Source organism: Lissotriton vulgaris, chromosome 11 (assembly GCF_964263255.1).
Source record: "Lissotriton vulgaris chromosome 11, aLisVul1.2, whole genome shotgun sequence".
NCBI lineage: Eukaryota > Metazoa > Chordata > Amphibia > Caudata > Salamandridae > Lissotriton > Lissotriton vulgaris.
This window is the reverse complement of record NC_141699.1, coordinates 929,021,315-929,041,566: the sequence shown is the minus strand read 5'-3', so window position 1 is coordinate 929,041,566 and position 20,252 is coordinate 929,021,315.

The window sequence follows — 20,252 nt, the reverse complement described above, 5'->3', positions numbered from 1 at the left end:
TAAAATGATCCAATGAAAAGTTTTATAAACAAGTCACATGACCTGTTATGCGGCATAGGGCTACAAAAAGCGTAGAAAATCCGTTGGCACGTGAGGCGGCGTCAGTGGCGGACCGATGTGCGAATAGGCCGAAGGCAGCACAACGCGCCGAGATCCGGATGGCACCGAGTTAGTGTCCAGCAAGTTGCTGCACTGGGGTGGCTATCCTACAATGCTGCGCCGAAAGACGGCGTGTCCAGCTGAGTTGCGGTCACTCTTGCAGTACAGTGACTCGAACGCGCCGAGATCCGGATGGCACCGAGGTGGTGTCCAGCAAATTGCCGCACTGGTGTGGCCATCCTACAATGCTGCGCTGAAAGACGGCGTGTCCAGCTGAGTTGCGGTCACTCTTGCGGTACAGTGACTCGAACGCGCCGAGATCCGGATGGCACCGAGGTGGTGTCCAGCAAATTTCCGCACTGGTGTGGCCATCCTACAATGCTGCGCCGAAAGACGGCGTGTCCAGCTGAGTTGCGGTCACTCTTGCGGTACAGTGAGTCGAACGCACCGAGATCCGGATGGCACCGAGGTTGTGTCCAGCAAGTTGCCGCACTGGTGTGGCCATCCTACAATGCTGCGCCGAAAGTCGGCGTGGGGTGCCCCGTTGGCTTATGAGGTGATGTCAGTAGTGGACCGATGTGTGAAAAGGTCGGAACCAGCACAAGGCGCCAAGATCCGAATGGCAAGTCCTGGATGTTGAGTACCTCAGTTGAGATTTCTGAGCAGTGCTTGTAAGACTGTCTGAAGCTTATTTGCACCTGCTGCAGCTTCACTATTGCCCTGGTGTGGCCAAAGGTCGCACATGACATAGGCGGCCGGCTCCCGAGGTCCGGCGGAACTTTTTTCCTTTTCCTTTCTGCTTCTTTTCCTACAATCCGTTTCATCTGAAGACACGACCAGGTCCCTGAATGTGTGCAGGGGGACGCTATTGATTGAATGAAAATGGCGGCTTGACACAAAGCTGACTCAAGCGTTGCTGTTGATGCTATACAGACAAAAATTGGTTTTCAGTTTGTACATTCTTCAGGATTTTTTTTTCTATCCAAGTCTGATTGAGAGTTTGTAGAAAAATGGCTTCAGATTTTCCACATACTACTCTTCAACATTCTTCCTAAATGTAACAATGTGAAACTCACTAGGAGAACTGCTGTTTCTGTTTCCTTTCAAAATGCTGCCAACAATATTTTCTGAATGGAAGACACCATCTTGTAGCATAAAGGGCCGAAAGGGGTTCTGGTCTGGCCGATGGTTGGTGGAGACATTTTGACTATATCTTGGACCTGCCCGGCCTCGCACAAAATGGCGCCGGTATAAATGGGACTCGTAACTCCTTGCCCGCAAATGTATATCTAGAAAATGTTATTGTAAGTGGCCCTGTCGTATTTTAATTACAAAATGTACGTCCACCGATTCCGCAACTGTTAGACACCTTTGTTCTTGCAACCTAATGGCCCGCTCGTTACGTTCCTCTACAGTGTAAATGTCTCCTCATCATATACGATTTCAGTTTGCTCCGTGGCCGGCCCACGTGGTTATAGGCCCGTATTTGCATACTGACATTTTCACAATAAAGGTTTTTAAAACAAAACACGGTAGTAGTATTTACATTGGTAAAGTTTTTACTTTTAGTCACTGTTTTCGAATCAGTAAAAGGCAAGTGAAATAAAGCAGTCCAATTACATGACGGATAAAAGGTATAATATGTAGGAACGCAGTAAAGATAAATGGTCAAGGGCAGTTGTGTTTTTCATTTCTGCAACATAAAGTGATCGATAAGAATCTGATAATCAGGCGTATCGGCGACTAAGACAGCAGGCCGAATCTCTTTTACTCAACGGCTCCGTCATGGAAGGAAGAAACGCCCTTTTTCTCGAAAAAGGAATATATTTTACTTGCAGGACAGTTGTACATTTTCCGGGAAAGTACATTAGCCTGGAATATTATAACATATATGTTTTAAAAAAAATAATGTTCGAAAACAATAAAAAGCGTAATTTTTAGGTCATATGACCAAGCTTTTCATCATTAAAATAACAAAAGCAAAATGAACCAATGAAAAGTTTTATTAACAAGTCACATGACCTGTTATGCTTACGTTACGCGCTGCACGCCGCGCCTCGGATCACTTCCGGGTGCGCTAACGCGGCGTGTCATATAACGCATTACGCGACAACGTAGGTCAAGAATATAGTCAAAATGTCTCCACCAACCAGCGTTCGGAACACAACCCCTTTCAGCAGTCCAAAAAGTTCTGTTAAATGACAACAGAGGGGACAGGCAACAAGAACCATCAGTCAAAGAGGGGAGGGCAAGTTCTTCTCTTCCGGGTCATGTTGGGGCGCTACCGGAACTGATCGAATTGGTAGTCTACAGTGTTTCTGGATGTTTCAGACTAAAGCTGGCGTCAGCATGAGAGCACTACCATCTCGTAGCTCCGTCGTGGCCATTCCACGAGCAATCATGGCAGCCGCTCCCCAACAGAAGCCTGCGGGAGTCGGAGGCCCCCAAGACTTTTGTAGAATCTTCACGGCTGAGGGGACGCTTTCGAGAATGGGACCCAAGCCCTATCAGGGAAGCGTCCGAGTTCAAAGGTGTCCCAGGGCCATTTTAGTGGACCAGGCCCAAAACCGAAGAGCCGGCCGCCATTTTGAGAGTCTTGTGGCAGCCGCCTATCGCTGCACCGCAAGAGCGGGAGCAACTCAACTACATGATGAGCGAGACGCTGTAGTCGCAAGAGCGGGCGGTAAACAGCTGAATGGCGGAAGAGGCACAGTGTAGCAAAAGCGGGCGGAATGGCAACTGAAACGGTAAAGGGGCGCCCCACTACAGCGTGTCTTCAGGTCAAACGGATTGTGGGACAAGGTCCAGAATTGAAGAGTCATCAAAAGGCAAAAAGTTCCGCCGGACCCCGGGAGCCGGCCGCCTATGTCGGGGGCGATCTCAGGCTACACCAGTGCTATAAGACTTGGGGAGGGTGTCGGAGCCAAGCGTCTTCTCCGAGTCCATGGCCATCACACCGCCCCTCAGGGGCCTCCGTCAAGCTGTTTAGGAAGGTAACATATCACATTGTTTTCTAATGCAGTCAGGTCCACAAACGACACTCACTTACTTTGAGAATAGTGAAGCTGCAGTAGGTGGAAATAAGCTTCAGACAGTGTTACAAGCACTGCTCAGAACTCTTAACTATGGCACCCAACATCCAGAACTTATGCCATTTGAGAATGGCAGTGACATTGAAGCAACTCAGGGACCAAAACCATTAACGTACTTTCACGTATGAAAATCTTACTTGGGGAGGGGGCAGGAGCGAAGCGCCCCCTCCCAGTCCGCGCCACCACACCGTATGTTGAAAATCTGAAGCCATCGTTCTACAAAGTCAACCAACCTTGGATTGAAAAATCTAGAAAAATGTACAAACTGAAAACCAGTTTTGGTCTGCATAGCATCAGTAGCAACGCTTGCTATCAGAGTGCATGAGTTTCATGCTCGATCGATTGAGCTAGCCGGATCGGGCAATAAAAAGTATAAAATAGTTATGTAAATAGTTATTTAATAAAATGTTTTACCCTGTTTCTTTGCTGGTGTGTTGTCTATATTTTTAATATTTGCATAGGGTTTGTCGTTATTTTGGGCGGGGTGGGTGACGGAGTCGAGCTGTCTTGCAGCCCTCATGGTGTGGAGCTCAGTTCATCTCACTATTTTCGTATTTCTCATGAAGGGTTGTTCCTAATATTTCTATTTTAGCGAGGTCAAAAAGAGATCCAATTAGTGGCCTACTGATTTTGCTCGATTACTTTTATTTTTTTACACGATTTTTCACTATCTGCATAGACTAAACAGAGTATTGCGACTTTGTGCTTGTTTGTAAATAGAGAATGATCCAAAGAGAACCAATTCTAAAACAGTAAATGCTTGGATAACAATCAATCAAATGGAGAGACAAGCAGGCACGACGGATTACAACGGGGGCAAAGGCCTGCGTTAACTACCGTTCACTATCTGCAAAGAGAGAGTACTACTAAGAGAAAAGAGGGGAGGGGGGGCAGCGTTCAAAGCACATCAGCGTGCATAAATACGAAAATGTTTTTATCTATCACGTACTTGACATTTTAAAGCTTTTCATATTTGCTATTAAAAAACCAATGAAATTCACAGAAAAAACCATAGGTTATAGTGGATATATAGTTAGGAATTTGCATTTACAAAACCTTGAAAATTCAATGAAAAAACCATTGGTTTTAGGCCATATATAGTTAGGGATTTGCATTTACAAAACCTTATTTTACTCGCATAAAACCATTGAAATTCCATATATAGTTATAAGCGCTAACTATATATCGCGCACCCGCAATCCACTGCTGATGATGTCACATATTACATCATTCATGACATGGTTAGTGACATCACTGATGGCATCACTGATGACATCTCAAATGACATCACTGATGACATCTCAAATGACATCACTGATGACATCTCATTTGACATTACTGATCACATCACTGATGATATCATTCATGTGATAATACGATGAACCTCTTCAGACTCTAATATAACCTTAGATACAATCAGTGTAAACAGACAGTCACAGACTGTCACTCATCCATGGAGTTACTCACACACCTAGTCAGTTATGCCAAAAATCAATCACACCTCCATTTTCTCAACTATACAGTTATACACACCTTACTTATTCAAACATATACTAACACATATTTACTTTACTCTCTTATACAATCTCTGATACATGTTCACAATGATCCATACAGCCACTCACACATTCACTGGCTCTTATGCACAGTTATTTATAGATGTCAACTCTCACATGTACTGTGTTTTACATATGTACTTAATTTGACATGTAGCACTGAGATATCCATTCACTCACTAATACACTCATGCACAGTCAACCGCCCATACAGCTGTTTCCACATACACTTTTGAATCCATACATATAGTGAATCAACTACTCACACATCTATGTACAGAGTCACACACCTCCCAGCCACCCATACACACACACTCAGTTTCCCATACAAATACTTGGACAACCAATGAATAACCCATACAGTTACTCATATAGCTACTGATCAACATATGCAGCAGTTTGTAGAACAACAGATATAATGATGCACAAATTAAAACAGTTTAGTCACTAACCCATGCACTCAGTGAGACACATTTAATCACTCACTCATACAGTCAGTCATGCACCTACTAAATCCTTCATCCAGACACTTATATATCCACTCATTCTTCAATATGTAAGACATATTTTAACTTTACATACAGTCACTGGATGTTGTCATCAGTGATGTCATCAGTGATGTCATTTGAGATGTCATCAGTGATGTCATCAGTGATGTCACTAACCATGTCATGAATGATGTAATATGTGACATCATCAGCAGTGGATTGCGGGTGCGCGATATATAGTTAGCGCTTATAACTATATATGGAATTTCAATGGTTTTATGCGAGTAAAATAAGGTTTTGTAAATGCAAATCCCTAACTATATATGGCCTAAACCCAATGGTTTTTTCATTGAATTTTCAAGGTTTTGTAAATGCAAATTCCTAACTATATATCCACTATAACCTATGGTTTTTTCTGTGAATATATATATATATATATATATATATATATATATATATATATATATATATATATATATATATATATATATATATATATATATATATATATATATATATATATTCACAGAAAAAAACATAGGTTTTAGGGGTGTTACAGTTAGCTGGACATCTCACTCGTGCAAAACCATAGAAATTCCTCCGTTATAGTTAGTTTTACTAACTATAACTCAAGCGCCTACAATGCACTGCTTATGATTTTACATATTACATCATCCATGACATGGTCAGTGACATCAATGATGACATCTTAAATGACATCACTGATGACATCATCCAGTGAATGTGGTTTACTTTGAAATTTAAATATGTATTATATATATACCAATCTGTAATGAAGATTGAATGGATATATAACGGTCTGGATGGAGGATTTAGTAGCTGTCTGACTGTCTGTTTAAGTGAGTAATTAAAAGTGTCTCACTTAATGCATAGATTAGTAACTAAACTATGTGAATGTGTGCATCACTCTCTCTGTTGTTGTATAACATGCAGCATCAGTTGGTCACTAACTACATGAGTGTGTATATTAGTTATTGATTAGTTGGGTGAGTATTTGTGTGGGATACTTAGTTTGTGTGTGGTTGGATGAGGTGTGTGTAACTCTATGCATAGATGTGTGAATGGTTGATTGACCATGTGTATAGGTTTAAGATTGCATGTGGAAAAAGTTGTTTGTGTGACTGAGTGTATTTATTTGTGTGTTGGTGAGCGAATATATGTTTTAGTTGTACATCTTCAACAAAGTAAAAAAATAAATGGCATTGTATGTGGGAGTTGGTGTATATAAATAAGTATATGTAAGAGTCAGTGATTGTGAGGGTAACTATATGAATGAGTGTATAAATGTAATGCTGATTTTTTAACATATTAACTATGATTTACTATAGGTTTGAATAAATGAGGTGTGTGTATATTTGTGTAAGTGAATAAATGTAAGTGTGATACATTTTTTTCATGAGTGAGTAGGATGACTGAATAACTGACTAAGATGACTGCTGATGTGTCAATGTCTATATATGTGTATAAGTGCATTTAATAGTTTTCTATTAATTAGTGACTGCATGTATAAGTGATTCTGTTGTTGAAAGGGTAGTTGTGTGTGTAGAGTTAAGAATCAGTGAGTGGGTATGTAGTAACTGGTATTGGTGTGTCAATGGTTACAAATATGGTACTCTGTATTATACAGTGAGTGATGAAAGGTTATACTAGTGTATGATGAGGTGTATCAGATTGTCATGTGGATGATGTCATCTGTGATGTCATCAGTGATGTCATTTGAGATGTCATCAGTGATGTCACTGACCATGTTATGAATGATGTAATATGTGACAACATCAGCAGTGCATTGCGGGCGCGTGATTTATAGTTATCAGAACTAACTGTAAGAGAGGAATTTCTATGGTTTTGTACGAGTGAAATGTCCAGCTAACTATAACACCCCTGAAACCTATATTTTCTTCTGTGAATTTCTAAGGTTTTTTTAAATGCTGATTTCTAACTATAACGTCTCTGAAACCTATGTTTTTTTCAGTAAATTTTTAAAGCTTTTTTAAATGCTAATTTCTAACTATACCGTCTCTGAAACCTATGGATTTTCAGTGCACATCAAAGGTTTTTTAAATGCTAATTTTTAAGTGTAATAGTAGTTATACCTATTTTTTGTACTGATTTTCTACAGTTGTTTTAACTGTTTATTAATAAATATTTCATTCATTAAATAACATGTATAATATCTTTCTGAAAATTGCAAAAAAAATGTTTTTTAAATCAAACTGAAATATTGTTTAACTTTTTGTTTTATTTTTTTCTTTTCATATATTTATAATTTTTTCTTTAAAAAAAAAATGTTTCTACAATTTTTTCTGAGTCGAGCACCCAAAGGGTACACATCATGGTGGGTTCACAGATTCTAGCCGCCATTTTAGAAAAGTCGTGAAGGATCCACTTAAGGTGTGTGACGGCTGCGTGTTTTTCAGTTACATCATATACATTTATTATTATGTGATGTGCGCGATTGGTATGCGACCAGTCCGCAACTCCTGCTCCTGGGCATTCGCAACACATGCGCATTACGGTACGTGACACTATACTCCAGTTGCATGAGAGCACGGGACCCATGTCTGGGAGACTTATTTATTATGAAGTTTCCTAATTTCCTCATTTACTAAAGTCTCCTCAGTAGCAAATACTTTCAGTTTTCTACTTTGATTCCATCAAGAAGGCATTAAGACGTGTCACACATTTGCCATAAATTCTGAATGTTAGCACTCTAGTTGCTCATTACATCACAGTAGTAAAGCTACTGCTTACCAGGGAAGTCTGTTGCTGGTATTCAAAGTGCATGTTTCAGTCTGCATGTCAGAATTTTTTTTAATGAAATAGAAAAGGATTTGAGAAGTCAATCAAAATGTGCCCTAATTTTTCTGTCTGCAGCACTAATCATAATTTCTATGGCAAAATGAAGCCCCTCATGTTGTTCCTTTGCAAATTAAATGTTTTAAGTGTTACCACTTCATTCCAATCAAGATGGCTTCAGATGTTCGATACCTTTGTCATAAGTAAGACTGTTAGCGCTCTAGCTGTTCTTTAGAAGACTCTGGGGCATTCTGTCATTGGGCTATACTTGGGGTACATCTGGGTGATATTTGTGCTACATTTGGGAACTTTTGTCTCTGGTGGCCATCTTGGGAGACTTATGTGTTATGAAGTTTACTAATTTTCTCATTTACTACAGTCTCCTCAGTAGGAAATACTATCAGCTTTTTTACTTTGATTCCATCAATAAGGCCTTCAGATGTGTCACACATTTGCCATATATTCAGAATGTTAGCACTCTAGTTGCTCATTAGATCACTGTAGTAAAGCTACTGCTCACCAGGGAAGTCTGTTGCTGGTATTCAAAGTGCATGTTTCAGTCTGCATGTTAGAATTTTTTAATGAAATAGAAGAGGATTTGAGAAGTCAAAATGTGCCCTAATTTTTATTTCTGCAGCACTAAACATAATTTCTATGGCAAAATGAAGCCCCTCATTTTGTTCTTCTGCAAATTAAATGTTTTAAGTGTTACCACTTTAATCCAATCAGGATGGCTTCAGGTGTTCCATACTTTTGTTATAAGTAATGTTGTAAATGAATCTAGGACCCTAGTGTTAATTTTCCCGATTCATGCCCTTATATAGGTATACTTTATCATATCCTTATATAGGCATAGAAATCACTACCATATTTGGCCTAATCCTTGCAGCCCAAATACGGCATGGCTACTTCCACTAATTTCCAAGAATCAACGACGATTTCTAGGTAAAACCCGCCTTCAGCAGCTAGGGACTTCCCCCTGCTTGAATATTGAGTTCTCCAAGAACTCCTGGGGTTTTCAAAAGAATTTAGCCTTTGAGTGACGTTATTAAGTCCAATCATGCGTCAAACTCGGCACCTTCAAAGTATAAATAAGCTTAGGTTTGCCCAGACAAACACACAGTGGTTTGGAGCGGATCGACTATCTACTTGCCCGACGCCCTGCAGCAGCAAGTGCCGAAGGAAGCTGACCCTCCAGCTGACGCACTGAAAGAGACGCTGTCTTTTCTCTCGCCAAGAAATCCAGCTCCAGTGTTTCTGGGCTACCCTTGCGGGTATCTGTGATATCGAGTCCTGAGAGAGAGATACAAGACCTCCTTCATTCTAAAACCAAGGTACGGAGCTGATTAGACCTCTTAGAGATTTCTTGGAATAGATTCCTGGCAGAGAACTACTAAACTTAGGCTACTCCTCACTTACTCATTCCCTCGTACTAGACTTAGGTTAGGTACACCGGGGTAGGCGTATTTTAGAAGCACCAGTTGAGTACTTTTAGTCATTATTTATTACTGTATGTATATTATACATTTTATGCACTTTAATGGCTTAGAAACCATATCATGCTTTTACAGTACTACTTTATAATACTGTTCGTATTGTATGCATTGTACTTTATAACAAGTATTTCGGTTGTAGCAGTACATTTCTTATGCTTGAGAAAGAAGACTGTTCAATAAATACTTTTATTGAAAACGCCTGTCTCTCTATTTTCTCAGCACCTCTGGTGAAACGAAGCATGCACGATTGACTGGGTAAAAAAGCTATCTATTGTTTCCGTGACTCTAGAGATTGATTTCTTATTCTTGGAAAACAAAGTTGTCATGTTTATGCGGTTGTCAGAAACAAATCCCTTCTTGTTTATTCGAGAACGTTTCTAGTGACCTCTGAGCTAGCTGGCACTCACAATTAAGTCTAATATATTCGGTAGAGACCTAGTAGTCCTCAGTCCTACGTCTAAACTACAGTATATATTATTCCAATGCACAGAGCCTATTGGGAATATAGGAACTACACTACAGTAAGACTGTTAGCGCTCTAGTTGTTCTTTAAAACACTCTGGGACATTCTGTCATTGGGCTTTACTTGGGCTACATCTGGGTGATATTTGTGCTACATTTGGGCTCTTTTGTCTCTGGTGGCCATCCTCGGAGACTTCTTTGTTATGAAGTTTCCTAATTTCCTCATTTACTACAGTCTCCTCAGTAGGAAATACTTTCAGTTTTTTTACTTTGATTCCATCAAGAAGGCTTTCAGATGTGTCACACATTTGCCATGAATTCAGAATGTTAGCACTCTAGTTGCTCATTAGATCACTGTAGTAAAGCTACTGCTCACCAGGGAAGTCTGCTGCTGGTATTCAAAGTGCATGTTTCAGTCTGCATGTTAGAATTTTGTAATGAAATAGAAGAGGATTTGAGACGTCAAAATGTTCCCTAATTTTTCTTTCTGCAGCACTAATCATAATTTCTATGGCAAAATAAAGACCCTCATTTTGATCCTTTGCAAATTAAATGTTTTAAGTCTTACCACTTTATTCCAATCAAGATGGCTTCAGGTGTTCCATACTTTTTGTCATAATGAAGACTGTTAGCGCTCTAGTTGTTCTTTAGAACACTCTGGGACATTCTGTCATTGGGCTATACTTGGGCTACATCTGGGTGATATTTGTGCTACATTTGGGCTCTTTTGTCTCTGGTGGCCATCTTGGGAGACTTATTTGTTATGAAGGTTCCTAATTTCCTCATTTACTACAGTCTCCTCAGTAGGATATACTTTCAGTTTTTTTACTTTGATTCCATCGAGAAGGCTTTCAGATGTGTCACACATTTGCCATAAATTCAGAATGTTAGCACTCTAGTTGCTCATTAGATCACTGTAGTAAAGCTACTGCTCACCAGGGAAGTCTGCTGCTGGTATTCAAAGTGCATTTTTCAATCTGCATGTTAGAATTTTTCAATGAAATAGAAGAGGATTTGAGAAGTAAAAATGTGCCCTAATTTTTCTTTCTGCAGCACTAATCATAATTTCTATAGCAAACCACCAAAGCTTGCGCATGAACAGAAGTCGAATATTTCCCAACTCCCTCCAAAGGATCCCTCAGAGCCCGTTATAAACTTGACCCTCAGTGACCCTCCAGGGGGAAGGGGGAGTGGATAAAATAAGAAACAACAGAAGAGACTGCCCTGGAACTGTTCTTACTGCTTCTCTTGCCCAGTCCATCCTCCAGACTTAAACTTCGGAGAAACCTGAATTATATCAAAGAGAGAGATTAACATACACCCAACTACTCTAATATTATATTTCTACTTCTATTCAGCCTTTTACCTATTTTTCCAGTTTTCTTGCCTCTCTTCTTCTCTTCGTTAAGTTCTGTAATCTTAACTATTTCTTAGATGAGATGATACCTATTAAATACGTTTGGAGTTACTTATATTATTTTGTTCTTTAAGTCTTATTTAATTCATTACTGAATTACTTGCTTACCATCTCAACTTGTTTCGTGGTCTTAACTCTCTCCAGTTTTCTTCTTGAATGGAAAACTAAGCGCTTATCTAATTACCTAAGCTAAGCCTACACTACCTAATAATATGCCTTATTATGTACTAAACCTAGTTTTAAAGTACTATGCTTTTATGTACCTGACTAACTAATTAATCAGTACTAGTGTAACTACTCCTTTAAATTCGTATGTCTTTTTCTCTTACAGGTTTTCAAAGGTAGGAAAATCTCTATTGAGTATTATTGTAATACCTTCTTATTCTTGACTGAACTTCAATTAATTTGAATACAAGATTCAGGCTGAGGCTGAATCCTGGTCCAAGTTTTGCAGTTTGCCAGACGCTGTGCGAGCGAGTGAGAACGAGGCGCCAGGAGGTGGAGGTGGACACCGTGCCGCTCGTCACTGCCTCTTCAGCACTGTTTTGAATTCTGCCAAGGCTTCCCACGGCTTCCTGCGGCTCCTGCGATTCCTGTGGCGTCAGCGATCCTTGCCGCTGCCGCTTGCGGGCCGCTGCTACTACTGGCTCTTGGACCTTGTGGGCGAGCAGAGAGGGCGGAGCAGTGTGGTGGCGGCTGGCCATTAAGCTGCACAGTCGCTAAGCCATTCAGCTGGTATAAAGTCATCGGCAAGGGGACAAATGAGGAGCTGAGCCTTAGCCTGGCCCCGACGAACTACAGATTACCGGATTACCGGCTCCTTCGGTCCGTGGAGCCAGATAGTGCCGTGCCGCACTTTCCAGCAGCAGCATGCTCCACCAGAATCAGCTGTGAATCAGCTGTCAATTAGCTGAAAACCAGTGCTGCAACAGTGGCAAGTGTGGTCGTTAGCTGACATCTGCAATGAGACAGAAATGAGCCAAGCACAGTTGTTGAATTTTCAGGTTTGCTGAAAACAGTTGCTCAACTGCAAGACTGTTAGGCCTAGTCCAGATCTGAACCCTCATTAGCGGTGGGTTCAGAGCACTGTGGCAGACCAGAGTAGAGCCGATTCAAGCAGGCCACCTAAGCTGTAGTGGCGGAGCATCGGAAAGGACGTCGGGAGGTTAGGAGGCATTAAACCCCGACCCGACCCCGATGGCGACACACTGCCTGGCTTCAAGTTCTGCTAGCCGCTGCCGCCTACCCCCGCCGCTGCTGGCCACATAAAGCACCCGAAGCACCCGAAGGAGGAGCTGAGCTGAGGAGCCGAGTAGTGCAGCCGAGAAGCACAGGCTGCACGAGGAGCTGAGCCCGCGGCTGGGGGCTCGTGAGGCGACTTGCGGGTAGCCGGACAGCCGGGCAGCCTGACAGCCTGTGAACCCGTGATTCACACCGGAACCACAGAGGCTGCCTGAGTCAGCAGCAGCGCCTTGCCCAAGCCTGCTCTCCCAGGATCAACGCGGCAGCCTGCTTTGAGCTTCGGACCACCGCACAAGCTGTATTGGGGCAGCGGGGTGGGGGATGCCGGCGAGGGCTGCCGGCGCTGTCAGCAGAGAGAAGCTGCCAGCGGGAAGAGGACCGAGGCAATGAGTGCAGAGGCAATGAGTGCAGAGGCTAGAGGCAAATGTTGAAGATCTAGCCAAGCCCTCATTCCACACACTGCCAAGACAGCCCACACCGTTGTTCACTATACACTGTTAAACATCATCCACCAGGAAGGAAACATAACGCCACACAGCAAACTCGGAGGGGGAAATGAACTGCTGTATAAAGAGTGTTACACCGCTCGCATAAAACTGAAAAAAAAAAAAGCTTTTAAAGGGACACCGTATTAATCAGCTCCTATTAACCACAAACTCTCAGCAAGTCCCCAGCTGGAGTCAGAACTCACTTTAGCTTAAAGATTCATGAGGAAAGGTCCCGGCTGACATTAACCTAGCTTAAATCAAACCCGACTCATTTACTCTCCCTGTCTTGAGTAAACACGTTCAAACCGACCTGCAGGTAACATTAATTGGCCTAGAAATTCAGTCTCAACCCGATTTTACATAACCGGCAGAGTCACGGTGTTTTGCCATAAGTGCGAAGATACCAGTTCAGGTTCTAGGCCAAGCTCTGGGCCGCTCAAATGATATTTTGGACAGTCCGCCAAGTGGCAACATGCAAAAAAACAAATAAAAAATCAAAACCCCAAAAATCAAACGAGGGGGACTCACTCTTTAACCGAACAGCAAAGGTAATAGGCTCCAGGGAGAGGCTGGTCTCAGCACCGACCCTGACAATAACAACGCCAAGCCCGAAAAACGAAACAGGGATTTACAATTTTTTCTTTTTAAAGGACCCAATGGCTGCTATATACGCCCCAACAGTTGAAGCCTCCCAGTTGCCAAGCCCAATTCTCCCTGACAAACCAAGAGTTACCCCCCCCCACAGATACTTCCAAATTTCAATAACGCGTCACAAAGAGAATCATTCCCGCAAAAAAAAAAGGCACGCTTAGAAGCTGGAAAGTTTGTAAGTACAACAGCCCAGGTGCACCAGACAACACCAACAAATGCCCGCCACAACATATACAAAAGAATTTGAAGCGACTGCTAAAACTTTTAACTCAAATACAAATTAGCTAGTCATCAATGTTGTATTGGGGGGGGGGGACTGAGACATCCAGGGAGGAAAAGAAAGAACAGAAACATCTTAACAACAGCTTTACAGCTTATAATGTAGCCCCGGAGGGTCACATAACCGCTACAAGTCGGAAGGATGAAAAACTTTTCATAGGCCCCAAGGAAGAAGGTCTTTCAAACATAAAAGGCATAAAGGACGAAAAATGTAATTCAATAAAACCTGCAGTACAGGCAGGCCCCACAAAAGAAGTTCGCGCCAAATAATTTTCTATGTTAAATGACTCTAACTTGGTGGAAATCCTGGAAATATAGGAATGTAACTCTCAGGAAAAGGAACTCCAAGCAAAGGATCCACAACTAGATTCAAGTAAAAGAACACCACCGAGTAGATCCAAAATGGCTGCATCCACACCTTTAAGCCCACTAGGTAAGCCAGTTTATCAGCATCCTGTATTAGCAGAGGACAGTCATAGTCCTAAAAGAGTCAAGCAAATAAACCTTTCATCACCAATAACCATTTCATCCGTAAGTAGGATAGATCTTGGGTCAGAGGTCTCGGCGAAGCACAATGAAGCCTATCCTAACACACAATGGACTCAAACCCTGATTCATACCTTGGAATAAGCAATAAGAGTTTTGAACTTCCAGTCAGACAAAATGGATGTTCAAATAGACCATGTTAATCTAATTGCTGGCCATATCTCGGGCTTAAACATCAAAATGGAATTAATAACATCCCTACTAACACGTAGGGGAAATATGGACCAGCTAACAGACAACAACAAACAACCACCCAACTGTGGCTGCGGCTCAATAACAGAGAAACTGGCAACCCTCCCTGGAATCCTAAATGATATCCTAGGGGTAGTAAAACAATCTTGTAATAGCAAGCAGCTTAAAAAATCCCCAAAAACTGCCGTTCTAGAGGAAAATACAAAATGTACTAAATTAACAACAGAGGAAATCAGCAACTTTAACGATGAAACGGAGAAAGTGGAGCCCCAGGACCAACCGGATACAACCGTCCTCCAAATAGATGCCTCACAGAGCCCCTTGAAGCCAGCGGTAGTTGCTAAACCTACAAAACGGGAAAGAAAGCGCACAAGGAAGGCCCGGCTCAAACATAACAAACAGCCAAGCACAGCTTTGGAGAAAATCTTCCCGTTATTTACAACAAAACCATCCCAAGGGAAAAAGAACAACCCCTCCCCCGTGGTGCATTACAATTTGCTACAGACCATCTTAAAGTCATTCAGTCCCCCAGTTCAAATCAACAAAGTATGACCTCTACCTCCATACTCTAAAAGACAGAACCAAGCCATCCTCATGGACATAGGTTCCTCCGCGGAGGTCACAGCTGGCCGGAAACCCAGTCAGGAAGCACAGCAACAAGAAAGAAATTAGGTAATTGATAAAGGAGAGGAGCGAGGAAAAACATTTCATCCGTCAGGCAAAAGAGAACTCAGGTGCAACAGAGGTTCAAGCATAGAAACACGGGATCTCCCCCACAAGGAGAGGAAACAAGGGCTAGAACCGGAAAAGCAGAAGGCCTCCCCAGCCAAGAAGCCCCAGGCACTAACAACTCCCAAGGCTCAAAACTTTATCAACCCTATAGAGGTTACAATAACCGGAAAAGCCCGACATTGCAAGCTCCATCATCCGGATCTAGAGCCAGTGCAAATAGGGAAAATACAATTAAAAAACCAGGAACGACGGAACGGATACCGGAGGAGGCAAATGCTGTCCCTACGGAGCTTGAGCCACGATCCAAAAAGGACATCTCATCAAGAATAACTCCTGAACCCGGAAGCAAGGAAACTTCATACTCCTGCCATAGTGACCAAAACCAGTCAGAGGGGTTTGAATCGAAATTGGAATTTGTTACCGAATACACGACCAAAGGAAGACAAGACACCTTAAACAGAGGGAACCTGTTGAGGCTATTTAATGAAATCCCAGAATTAAAAGGCATTCGCTCTTGAGATCTAATAGCCATAGAATTCAAACAAACCCAAGGATGGGAGCCGAAGAGACTCTGACAACCTGGTCCTCAAAGGACTTGGTGGACAAAATATTCTCAATGAGCGCAAGGTTTGGAGCCTGGGGAATTACGGTGAAGGTTCATAAATGCCCAAGGTACCCGTATCCCCTCCTTAAAAACTTAAAAGAGGGGGAAACACCAGGAAAAAAACATAATACATGCGTATGTGGTGCACGTTCCAATTCTCCCGCTACGCCCTCCAACGAGAATAGGTCTAACATATTGGGAAGCCCTAGAAACATGGAGGGCAGACCACAGGAAATCAGGGATTGGTCTTGGGTGCCCAAAATACTAAATAATAAGTATACCTAATGAAGAAAAGAAAAGCATAACAGGAGAAAAGCCACAGCTAACATCTTGTTCTGCTCATGGAACGTTCACGGTTTCAAAGACATGGGGCAGGACTATGAAACATTAACGCTCTTTATTCAGCAAGACATAATCCTACTCCAGGAAACCTGGAACCTGATTCCAACTTTAATCCCAGGATTCATAGAATACCAGATCCTGGCTGAAAGATTTTCAAGCTCTGGGCACCCAAGAGGGGGCCTTTCAACTTACGTCACACAATAACTGGACTGGTCAACTGAAGAACTGGACACGAGGGTTAGTTGGGTCCAAGTGACCAAATTAAGCGGTAAACACTCGTCCGATGAACACAAGTGGCAACTTTTATTAATCAACGTCTACATCCACCCTGAAAAAAAAGCAGAATGGAAAATACACAATTCTAACAAATCTAATAAAATCAATGCAGAGAAGTCATCAGCACTGTCAAATAGTTATTTCAGGTGACTTCAATTGCAACCTTATAGCCAGTACTCTGCACAAAAGTAAAAAGCAAGATAATTAGGGAACACTAGTGAATGAACTAGAATCTCTCGGTCTGACAATCCTGAAAGGGAAAATCCCTGGAGACATTCCAGCGGCTGCCACATATTTGAGCGGAAAAGTGTTTTCAACGATAAACTTTACCATCATCAGCAACAATTTGCTCTCACAAGTCGACACTTTTAAAATCACCCCACGAGTCGAAAGTGATCACCTTCCTCTTACCTTAAGAAGGAACATCAAAGTAAAGCCTGCCCAAAAAATTAAGTCCATCGTGCAATTCTCTGAAAAGTTCAATCTTCGAAAATTAAAATGGCAGGGAGTGGAGCCAAGAACCATACAGGAGACAGCTAGGGAATTCCTGGGCAAACAGGGCCCGCAAGCAGAAGACGATTTTGTCAAAACTTGGGAACAGCTGGCCCAGTTATTAGTCCAAAGATTCCCAGCCACACTGGGTAGCACTTCAAGGATAGCGACCAAAAGAGAGCCCTGGTTCAATCACGAGCTAAGAGAACAAAAAAGAGGGATTGCAAGAGAGGTGCGATTACAATCACAAGCAGCAAGAATGGGTAGAAAAACAGAAAAACTGAAGTTGTGCCAACTGAGGTGCAATTACAGGAGGAACCTGAGGAGTGCGAAAGTAGCGTTCAGGGGGGCCATCTGGACACAATTATTGGCTGCAAGCAAAAAGCCCAATATCAGGGACTTTTGGGGCATAATAAACAAATTGTCAACTGGCCCAACATTACAGCAAGAAGCGGGAATTGGAGAAGAAACGTGGGTTCACCACATGCAAACCCTGTACAGCAACACAGCAACAGGTCCCGCAGAATGGCCACTTGGGCAGCATCTTGAGCAAGAAGTAGCACAATCAATACCTGACCCGGACCCCGCGGAACGCAGAGTAATAAGTTCAGAGACATTTAGCAATGAGCTGAACAACCTGACCAACACAAAGTAACTAAGAGGTTTTATTTCAAAACTCAAGACCGAGGGAGCGGCTGTTCCAAATGGCCTTCCTAATGCTATCTTTAAGAACGACCCAGACTTTTGGTCCTCGCATCTCACTCCTGTCTTCCATGAGATCTACACACAGTCCAACGTCCCGGCTTCCTGGAAAGGGAATATTATCCATCCCATATTTAAAAAGGGAGACCACCGCAAGCCGGGCAACTACAGATTGATCTCATTGATAGACGTAGAGGCTAAGCTTTACCCTTCTTGTCTGTTAGTCCAGCTCGAAGACTGGATGGAGGAGAAGAATATAATCCTCAAGTTCCAGACGGGTATCAGACAAGGGATGGGTACCACAACCAACCTGGCCATTCTAGCACTCTTAATCGAAAAGGTGCTAAAAAAGAAATCCCGGCTATTCGCATGTTTTGTGGATATAAAATCTGCCTTCGATCGAGTAGGCAGGAGTCATCTGTGGAAGAAACTTAAGGCTTGGGGCTTGCCAAGAGCAATGCTCAATGCTATAACTACCTTATACACGGATATCTGGGCAAGAGTAAAGCTGGGCGATGGGTACAGCACAACCCCAAGCATCCATACACAGCGAGGCTTGAAACAAGGCTGCGTTCTAGCCCCTAGCCTTTTTAATTTGTTTCTATCAGACATTGCATCGTACATCGAAAAAGCCGATTGCCACCCCCGAACATGGCCAATGAGTCAGTTGCCATCTTTTGTTGAGCCAAATTCCCATTAGCTTACAGAGATCAATAAACAATCGAGCAATCTACTTGGATCAGGAACAACTGGAGCTTAACAAAGAAAAACCAAAAATTGTTCGTTTAGTGGACCCCAAAAAAAACAAGTTTAAATGGTCGACCAAATATGCTACTGTGGAAAAGAGCAGCGCTCATATAAATAACTAGGCATAACAATCGGGCAGGGTGCATCTCATAAGGAACATAAATTGGCATTAAAAGCTAAAGCCCAATCACTAATTTACACATATAGATTACTAAGTAAAAAATTGGATTGCCCGAACTGTAGTCATCTGCTAAAAGTCATGGCCGCACAAATACAGCCCAGCCTGTCGTATGGTCTAGCCCCCTGGTGCGGTAAGGAAGCGGACTTACTGAACGAGCTTCATACAAGGATTTACAAGGCCGTCTTTGACCTGCCAAAATCTGCCTCTCCTGCTCAGGTCCGACTGGAATTCGGGCTCCACCACCAGAAATTCTGGGGAATGTGCGGCTTCGCTAAACTTTGTCACAAATTCCGCTTTTCTAACCCAGACACCTTGAACACATTATGCTGGGACAAAATCAAGCAGCAGATGACCCGTGAAACACCGAACTCGTGGGGAAGTTTCCTGGGAACATCTTTGGCCGAGCTGGAACTACAAACAGCATGGGAAAATGGGGATGTTAGTGTATGCTTCGGCAAAGCTGCAAACGCCGCAGCTAAAAAGAAATCCCTGTTGGCTGACAAAAAAACAATTATCGAGCGCCGGCACGGGTGGACAGTCATTAACTCGTATATATCACTAAGGTTTTGAGCATATCTATCTGCTCACTTTAGCTTGCAGTTAAAAAAGAGCTTTACATACTTTCGAATGGGTGTGCACGACACAAAAGACCTGCATCCAACCTGGAAAAAGTCTTTTCAATCTGCGAATTGTCGACTATGTGGTTTTAAATCAGAATCCTTAACCCACATATTATGTGCCTGTTCAGCAGTCCTGGACCTGAGGAGACAGCAATTAAAGCTCATTTTCAATGACCTGAACATTCGTTCAAGAAGGCAAGCGGTGATATGCTGGCTGGAGGGCACGTCCATCATCTTGGCCTGCCGGGGGGTCAAATATATGACAGCGGTCAGAAGACTCTTACGGCAAGTCGATGGAGAGCAAACAAAATAAGTAGGATCCATGCCACCGTGCAACAGTCTACCCATCATATTAATAAGCGGACAGTACGCTAATCCATAAAATGACCTTGCTTAGCTGTAGGCCACAAATAGAGGGTCAAGAACATTATAGTTTTGAACACTGGAGCTTTATCAAAATAATTGTCTTCCTTAAGGGGTCCCCACATTTTTAATTACGCTGTTCCAAGTTTTAAATGGTAGCCCCTACCGGAGTAGTAACGTCCTGCTAAACTGATAGTCCATCTTCTGTGTTTTTTATTCTGGAGACGTGGAGAGATTACACCAAATAAATCAAAGAGCTATCAGGGTTTTAAGCCAGGAGAATGACTCTGTAAGTAGAAACACCTATACATTAGTTTTTAATAAAAAGCGTTTGTATTTTTGTCAAATATTTACGGTTTCGTGTTCAA